The 9806-nt window shown below is 35.5% G+C and overlaps 1 pseudogene; it reads left to right on the forward strand.

Annotated features, from left to right (window-relative positions):
* The first annotated feature begins 2195 nt into the window (after positions 1–2195).
* On the forward strand, positions 2196–3098 carry LOC9646404 (annotated as a pseudogene).
* The last annotated feature ends 6708 nt before the right edge of the window (positions 3099–9806 follow it).

Here is a 9806-nt window from a genome sequence, read left to right on the forward strand (position 1 = left end):
TTTGAAATGATAACTTGCATATAGAGCTTACTAGCATGATATCACCTAATTATAATATTAATGAAGTATGGTTTATTATTTTCAACATTGTTCCTATGAATCTGGATATTTAATTGAGAGCTATTCTACTACATTATAGCCTAATCACTTTTACCAAGAAGTTCATATAAACCAGACTTTTTAGTATTTTAAAATTGTATTTCTACAAGTTTTCCTTCTCTTTATTTTAAGTTTTTCTTTCACAAGTATATTTTCTCTTCATCATTTAATTTTCATAGTAATCTTAGTGTTGCAAAATGTATTACACATTCTTGATCTAATACTAAAGCATGTTCTGGTTGGAAAGGCTTTTGAGGTGTATTAATATTTTATATTTTAAAAAAATTTATTCTCTATATTTTCCAGAGGATCTTGCAAATATGACACATAATTGTGCTCTATTTGGAAACAATTAACTTCTGTATTTCATTTAAACTTAAGTTACCCTTATGAAAAAACTGGATATTTTAGTCATGCTTAGGTAACAACTCTCAGGGATTGACATAATACAATTGCAGAGCAATAACAAAATATTTATATAATATATGTGTCAGTATTTTAAGTAAAGATAAAATGTATGTAAAGATGTTGAAAAATTATATAATTTTATGAGCAAGAAGATTAATAGAAAATATATAAGAGGTAGATACTTTTTAAGATATTACTATGAAATGGATTTCATATTTGTATGTATATTAGATAGTTTATACTTATTAGATACCAAGAACCATTCTCTATTTCCGTGAGGTTTAATATAAACATGGTAGCAATTTGTATAAACTTACTTAGTGAGTTCAATATTAATGCAGAGCTCAAGTAGTGAATTTGAATATTAAAATATAAGAATTTCATATTAGGCTTGTAGAAAGTTATTAGTTCAGAACCAGATAATGGATTTGGTATTTGAAGCAAGAAATAAAATATAAAGATGTTCCTACTCTTTTGAAATACATAATATTATTAATATTAAAAAAATTTATATCTCCAGGTGGATGGTAAACTAAAGCTTTAATATTTTACTTTATCTTTCCTCATCTTCCATGATTTGTCATGGCAAAGTATTATTTCTACATTGGCACAATTAGCTTTTAATATTATTTATCTATTATATAAAAATAAAAGCCTGTCAATACACTAGCAAAAAAGTAAAAAAGAAGCACCAGAAGCTTTTTAGATCCTTTATACATACCCAAATAAAACAAAACTTTTGGCACAAGTAATAGCAAATAAGGGACAGTTTTTCTTTCATGTATATAAAATGTATAAAGAATTTGGTGGTTCTCACTCACCATATAACTATAGTTTGAATATTTCTTTTAGAGTATTGCATAATTAAAACTTTTATAGAAAAATTACATTATCTTCTTATGTTGCAAATAACTATTCTACATTTCTTAGGTTTGCTCAATTTATAATTTCTCAATATGTCTAGAACTATTCTCTATTGCCATTGGTATTGGTAGAAATCTGGATAAATTTGCTTATGCATGTTTTTAAATGCAAAACGAGATACATAATAGAAATTCTATTATTCTTTAGTAAACTATAAATTTTAAAGGCATCATTACAATTCAGGTAATAAAGAAGTTAACTCAGTACACAATTAAATTTATAACTTCACCAAACCAGTTATAAAACCTATTATTCTTTGGTATAATTCTTTGATTTTGTGAAAACTCAATTTTTTTTAAAGGTTGGCAACAATCTTGTGGATGTGTTTAGGGTTGTGCACCTTTTTGAAAAGGCAATAAAAAAAACTCAAATTTAAATTTCATGATGATAAATAAATGATTTTATCTTCCTTAACACATGCATTATTATCTAATTGCATTATTAGAGCAAAGTATTACTCTAGAGATGTTTATCTCAACACTGTATACAATAAAAATTTCTAACATTCTAAAATTAGAAAAGAAGATCTATTTATCTTGGGTATGTTATATCTCCCAGCGGAGCTGGGGTCTCTGTTAATCAAACTCTTTATTTAAAGTTGCTATTTTGGCATCGGCGTCACATATTCCATTTTTAGAATATCCATTTTTTCTTATGGCAGATGCTCTTGATTCAACAATCCAGATCTGTGATGCTCCAAAGCAATGGTGAGGATTGTGACATGGTGGCAAAGAGCTTGGTTTTAGGTTTAAGAAACGGTTATTATGGCTGTTCACAAGCCACCAGTGACTTGTGAACCTCTAGATATTACGCTACAAACCATCTGTGGGTATGCGCCATGGAATTTTTTGGGAGTCTTGACTCTTTTCTTTCATTTGTTGTGATGTCTAGGCCATTTTCTTCTCACAAACTTGCTCCTGGACAAAATGATGGAGACTGCCAACGAAAGTGGCATCAAGTGAAGAATTGTCAATCTCTCCTCCACCACACACATCACCTCTTACAGTGGTGGAATCCAGTTCTCACATCTTAATGACAAAGCCTGGTACACCAAACGATTTTCTTTTCTTATGAGCTTACATTCTTTCTTTTTTCTTCCAAAAGGTACTCCGACACTAGAGCATACAGTCAATCCAAGCTCGTGAACATCCTCCATGCCAAAGAACTGGCAATGAGATTCAAGGTATTTGTCTAATGCTTTGAAATCTCTCCCACCTTTCTCTTTCGTCAATGCTTTCTCTTTCGCTGATTATGCCGAAGGAGTTGACATCACAGCCAACGCTGTTCACCCAGGGTTTATAATGTCGCCTTTGATGTGGCACACATTCTACATAATGAGTTTGTCTGTTTTCGGTTACTTATGGAACTTTGATCTTCATGCAGGGTTTCTCAAGTTCTTCTCCAGCTTCCTTTGGAAAAATGTGCCACAGGTAAGAAGAATTCTCCCAATTATCTGGAAGTTTTTCATGACTAATATGTGAGTGATCTCTCAGGACGCTGCTACAACGTGCTACACGGCTTTACATCCAAGCCTCAAGGACGTCACCGGGCAATACTTCGTGGATTCCAACAAATCCATCTGTAGCACTTATGGCAGAGATCCCGAGCTCGCTCACAAGCTATGGACCTTCTCCCAGGAGCTTATAGACAAGCATTCTCTGTCCTAAAGGTAAAAGGCTGATGGTGCTAGAGAGCGAGCGAGAAAACGAGGACAACTTGGCAATGATTTGTGGATAGACTGTATTTACTCTTCTCAAAAGCTTGAGCTTGAGCTTGAGCTTGATCAAAAGTAAGATGCGTTACCTACATTGCGCATGACTAAAACTTTGGTTCGAGCATGTCGTCCATCGCGTACTTGACACCCTCTCGTTGGATTGCAGAGTCTTTGATCCCACCATATGGCTGGCTATCAACGCACATGCTTGGCGAATTGTTGAGGCAAACTCCTCCAGCTTGTGAAGGTCAGATAATCATCAAACAAACAATCAATACTTTATATATCTCAAACGCAAAGCTACCTCTATGTGCTCAAATGCATAGAAGGCCTTGTTTAGATCATGCATAAAGATGCCGGCTTGGAGACCGTAATGCGTGTTGTTAGCTTCCTTCACGGCTTCCTTGAAATCACTGCATCACCACCAATGTATAAGTATGATAAGATAATATTAGTACTTGGACCATACAAAGAAATTTGATTCATCATCAATTGAAATTTACTTATATTAAACCTATCTATATACCATTCACGAATTTTCTGATATATTATAGTTCTAGCAAAAAGAAAAGGATTATATATCATCAAACCCTACTACAGCCCACTATAGAGTCAAACCTTACCATACATTTATCATTATATAAATTTTTAAGCCTTAATAAATTTTTTATAAAGCCTTAATTTTTAATATAAATAAATAAATATACAGAGAAACTAATCATAATTCAGATTAAGATTCTCTCTATAAAACATATACAAAATGAATGTTTATAACATATAATAGAATAGTTTTAAATTTACAAAGTCGTGTAAAAAATGCATGAACATAAATATTAGGCAAAAAGGGAATATTGAAGATAAATATTTTAAATATTTAAAGTTTTTTAAATAAAATAAAACATATAAAGGTAATACATTAAACTAACTATCATGAAATTAAAGAAATTTCAGTCTGAAAATATGTAAAACTAAACTCCATAACAATGTTTATATTTTTAAATTTATAAATGTATGTATTTTATGTGAGTTTTAGATCAATATTTTTTAACTTCATTATATTTTAGTGCACTTAATTAACACTTACTTTAGTAAGTAGAAAAATTATAGTGTTGAATGAATCATCAAGTAATAATATCTCTTTATGAATTATATAGATTTCAAAAAAAAGAAAAAATTAGTTACCAAAATTCAATCTCTAAATGACTCTTCTGGCCATGGGATTCCATAGTGAGGTATTCCATTTATAAAAGATCCAGGACTTCACTCATCAATCAGAGTTTTAAATGTGATATAATGTTATGAGTTATATTTATTATGTTATGATGTGTGCTGGTGAGGGAGTCCATTGTAGATGGGATTTTATACATAAAGATTATATGATGTTTAATTAGGCATGTTATCAATATGATTATAATAAAAATTACAATTACAATTACAACTCTTCGAAATTACTTGGACATTACTAATAAACATGATACTCCCAGCATATCTGGGACTTTAATCACTAATTTTCCTCCTAGCATTGATAATTTTATTACGCTATATTAAATATAGTAACATATACAAAATATAATAATACAATTATTTAAGTGCTAGATATAACTTTATTAAAAATATGAATCATTTTTTTAATCTATATCTGTTTATAATCATGTTTTCATTTATCTAATCATGGTTTTAATTAAAATAATTGTAATTTTATGCTTGAACTGGAATTTTCTACATTTTTATCTATATATAATTTAATATCCATTGGCTAGAGACAATCTTGAATAATATTGTTGCAATTTTAAAAGTTTATTAAAGCTTCTAAAGTCATCACATTCATAAGCTTTTATAATCATAACTTCTAGCATGATATCACCTAAATATAATCTTCATAAAGTGTAGTTTATTATTTTCAACTTTATTACTAACAATCTAGATATTTAATTGGGAGTTCTACAAATTTTTAACCTAAATCTCTTTCCATGAGAACTTCATCTATGCCACTTTCTTTAACATTTTAAATTCTTAGTTGTATAAAATTTCTTCTATGTTTTTCCATCTCAAGTATTTTGTCTCTTCATCATTTAAATCCTATAGTAGTTATCTTTTATATTATAAGGTACAAGATGTCTTACATACTCTTGATTTATTGGTAAAGTATTTTCTATATTATTGATGTATTAATACTTTTTATTTTATAAAACAGCTAATAAAAATATTTTTAAAACTATTATTTCTATATTTCCCATAGAGTTGTATTTTTCCCATAAATGTTACATATAATTTTGCTCTATTTAGAAACCATTAACTTTTATTATTTTAAAAACTTAATTTACCTTATGTTCTGATAGGGATTGAGATAATACATATACGGAAAAAGAGCAAGATCAAAAGATTTATGTAAACCATATGGTTTATCTATAGAAAATAAATCATTGTGTAAATAAAGAGGCAAAGGATAAAACTCATATAAAGCTGTTGATAGATTTAAGTAAGGTTATGAGCAAGAAGACTAATTAAAAACATAAAAGATAGCTAATTTTTTAGATATTATTAAAAAATGGATTTGAGATTTATTTGTGTATGAGATATTTAATAGCAATATTAGATACCGTGTCATATATGAGACATGAATTCATATTTTTATCATGAAGCTTTAATACAGATTTGTCTTAATACAAACATTATATCTCTATTGTAATTATTATATTTGGATGAAGATTAGATATTAGATATTAGTTTGATTTAGAATCTAGAATGTAAACCATTCTCCACTGTTGGCTTATAAAGTTTAATATACATGTGGTAGCAAGCTAGATAGATTTATTTATGTATGTTTTAAAATGTAAAATTAGATACATAATAGAAATTCTATTATTCTTTAGTAAACTATGAATGCTAGAGGCATCTTTATAGTTCAGATAAAAATAATTTAACTCAGTATGCAAATAAAATTATAATTTCTCCAAAGTAAGCTATTATTTTTTAGTAGTCTATGATTCTTTGGTTTTGTGAAAACTCAATAGCTTTTCAAGCATGGCAAAAATCCTGTAGATGTGTTTAGTGTTGTGCACCTTTTCATAAAGGCAATAAGACATCAAATTCAAATTTAATGATGATAAAAAATGATCTTATATTCCCCAACTCCTGCATTATTATCTATTTCTATTATTGTGCATTTCTCTAGAGATGAATAGTAGAAAATTTTAGATAAATCTAGCTTTATATATATTCAAAATTTCTAAAATTGTAAAATTAAAAAAAGAAGACTTTTATATCTTGGATATGCTATATCTCCCAGAGATAAAATATATCTGTCAGGAATCCCCCAATCCTTGCCACATTCCTGACTCTCGCCAGATTTCTGACCTGCAGACCACATTCCTGACTCTCGAGACACTTCCCTATTCCTGACTGTCAAGACACTTCCCGATTCCTGAGTCTCGAGCCACATTCCTGATGATGATGTGGCACCTCCTCAACCTCAGCTATATTTAGGCCGTCCTCGATCCAAGAGTGGTGGAGCTTCATCAACCTATAGTATATATAGGTTAGCCTTATTCCATTTCTCCACAATCTGAATCAACACCAGTCTAAGGCCTCTTCTTTGTTTTCACTAGCTTTTTCTCTTTGTCTTTAGCATTTTCCAGTCTTGATCTTGTTGGGGGTCTTGACAGTTTGATTCAGATTGTGTTTTTTCATTTTTTGATTTAGCTCGTTTTGATTGTTTGATTACCTTTTGCCTTTTTTTCCCCCTTTTTCCTTTCTTCTTGCTAATGGAGTCTCCAAGCCATCCTGATTTCTTTGCTGAAGTCCTTGCAAAAATCCAGTCTGAGAATACCGAGCTGAAGGCGACCCTTCTTCGCATGCAGCAGGAGCTTGCTTCACTTTCGGCTCAAGGATCCAGCAAAGTTCCTGAACCGAAGGTGAGCTTCCCGGCAAAATTTTCAGGCAAGCGTTCAGAGCTTCGCGGATTCCTGAACCAGATGGAGTTGATCTTCGCACTTCAACATCGGCGGTACCCTACTCCCAAGTCTCAAATCGGCGCAATTGGGACGTTGCTCGAAGGTGCAGCTTTGTCATGGTTTTCTCCTCTTCTGGAGAAGAGCATGAAAGGGGTCATGGTTCCAGAGCTGATGGATCTTCAATTGTTCAAAGAGAAGCTCGAAGTATGTTTTGGCGAGACGGATCGGGTTCGGGCTGCTACCACAAAGATGAGACGTCTCTCTCAGGGGTCTCGTCCTGCCTCGATCTATGCTGCAGAGTTCCAACTCCTTGCTTTGGACACTCAGTGGGATGAGCGGGCCCTGATTGACCAATTTCGTTTCGGCCTCAACAACGGTGTTAAGGATTTGTTGCTCACCATGGAGGATCCCAAGGACCTGTCGGATGCCATCAACAAAGCTGTTTAATGTGACAATCATCTCTTTGAACGTCGTCAGGAAAGTCACCGCGCCGCTGTTTTTCCGTCCCAGACTCAGGAATCCCAGCTTGAGTCTTCGGGGCATACTCCTGAACCTACTACTCCAGTTCCAATGGATATTTCTGGTACTCCCCGACTCATTAGAGGGAAGTTGAGTCCTGCTGAGAAGCAACGTCGAATATCTCATAATCTTTGCCTCTATTGTGCTGATCCTAATCACAAAGCAGCTGTATGTCCCAAGAAGCTTCCTCGACTGCTCGAGTTCACTCTGCCTCAAAGTCCACCTCTATTGCAGTCGGGAAACAACCCTGTCCAAACAGAGTAGGAGCTGTCTGTTTGGACTCCCCGAATAAAAATCACTTTTCTTCTTTATCAAGCTCCTCACCACCTTTCATCAAAGCCACCACCAATTCCCGCAACTTCCGTGTCCCATGTCTCCTTTCTTTCACCGGACAATCAGGACTCAAGGCTTTGGCGCTACTGGACTCGGGTGCAACTTCCTGCTTCATGGACACGGACTTTGCTGCCCGACATCACGTTCCTCTTTCTCCTACAATACGGGATCTAAGGGTTGAAGGCATCGGTGGGCATTTTGTGTCTCCATCTTCTGGACTTAGGGAAATGTTGCCCGTTCGAGTACACATTGGGTCCACCATCACCGATATCGCCTTCAACATCATCAATAGCAAGTCCTCCTCTGTGGTGCTCGGTCTTCCTTGGTTCCAACTACATCAGCCTCAGATTTGTTGGAAGGACTTACAGCTCATCTCTCCCACATCACCATCTCCCACGGCTTCCCCTGCTGTTCATCGAGTCTGAATCAGGAAAAGTTCCCTAAACTCAAATCGGGGTTCTGTTCCTGACTCTACGAAGTTTTCACCCTCTTCTTTTTCCTCTCTTCCGTCTTACACTGGACAGTATCCTCATCTCATCATTCCATTTAGTCGTACACCTCCTCCTATCTCCACAATCACTATGCAAGAACTCCTTCATGAAGAACCTATTTTCCTTTTTGCTTTGCATGTTTTTCCTGTCAGTCTTCCTGAGAAGTATCATGATTTTGGGGATGTGTTTGACAAGAAAAAAGCTAGTGTATTGCCTGCTCATCGGCCTTATGACTGTCCCATTGATTTACAGGAAGGACCGTCGCCTCCGTGGGGGCCTATCTACGGGTTATCCCCGTCCGAGCTTAAGGCCCTCAAAGAGTATGTGGATGAGAACCTTGCCTCAGGGTTCATTCAGCATTCGCAGTCCCCAGCTGGAGCGCCTGTCTTCTTTATCAAGAAGAAGGATGGGAGTTTGATTACCCAGTCCTCAATCGATTACCAAGGTTTGAACAAGGTGACTGTTCGGAACCGTTATCCGCTGCCCCTAATCTCGGACCTGTTGGAACGCCTCGGCAGTGCCCACTTCTTCACCAAGATTGACCTCCGTGGCGCATACAACTTGATCCGGATCCGGCCTGGTGATGAATGGAAGACTGCGTTCCGAACCCGCTATGGCCACTTCGAGTACACTGTCATGCCATTTGGCTTGACAAATGCTCCAGCAGTTTTCCAACACATGGCGAACAACGTCTTTCGGGAGTTTCTTGATCAGATGGTGATTGTCTACCTCGATGACATCCTCATCTACTCAAGAACTCAGGAGGAGCATGACGAACATGTACGCAAGGTGCTGGCGAAGCTGCGAGAACACGGCCTATACGCGAAGCTTGAGAAATGTTCCTTCGATCAGCAGTCTGTGGAGTTCCTTGGGTACATTGTCACTCCTGAGGGTATCACAATGGATCCTGCCAAAGTCAAGACTATTCTCGAGTGGGAGCCTCCACAATCAATGTCGGACGTTCAGGTTTTCCTTGGCTTCGCCAACTTCTACCGCAAATTCATTGATCACTACTCTGATATTGTCCTTCCCCTCACGCATCTCACTCGCAAGGATGTTCCCTTCTCTTGGTCTACTGCTGCCTAGCACGCCTTCGATACTCTCAAGGCAGCCTTCAGTTCTGCTCATGTTTTGATCCATGCTGATTCCTCACAACCTTTCTTCATCAAGGCTGACGCCTCCGACTTTGCCATCGGTGCTGTGCTGTCTCAACTCAGAGCGGATCAAGAACTTCATCCAGTCGCTTTCCATTCTCGGAAATTCCAGCCTGCGGAGATCAATTACGAAATCCACGACAAGGAGCTCTTTGCCATCGTGGATTCCTTTGGAGAGTGGCGTTGTTTCTTGGAGGGGGCGGGCCATCAA

Source organism: Selaginella moellendorffii, unplaced genomic scaffold (genome assembly GCF_000143415.4).
Source record: "Selaginella moellendorffii unplaced genomic scaffold, v1.0 SELMOscaffold_13, whole genome shotgun sequence".
NCBI lineage: Eukaryota > Viridiplantae > Streptophyta > Lycopodiopsida > Selaginellales > Selaginellaceae > Selaginella > Selaginella moellendorffii.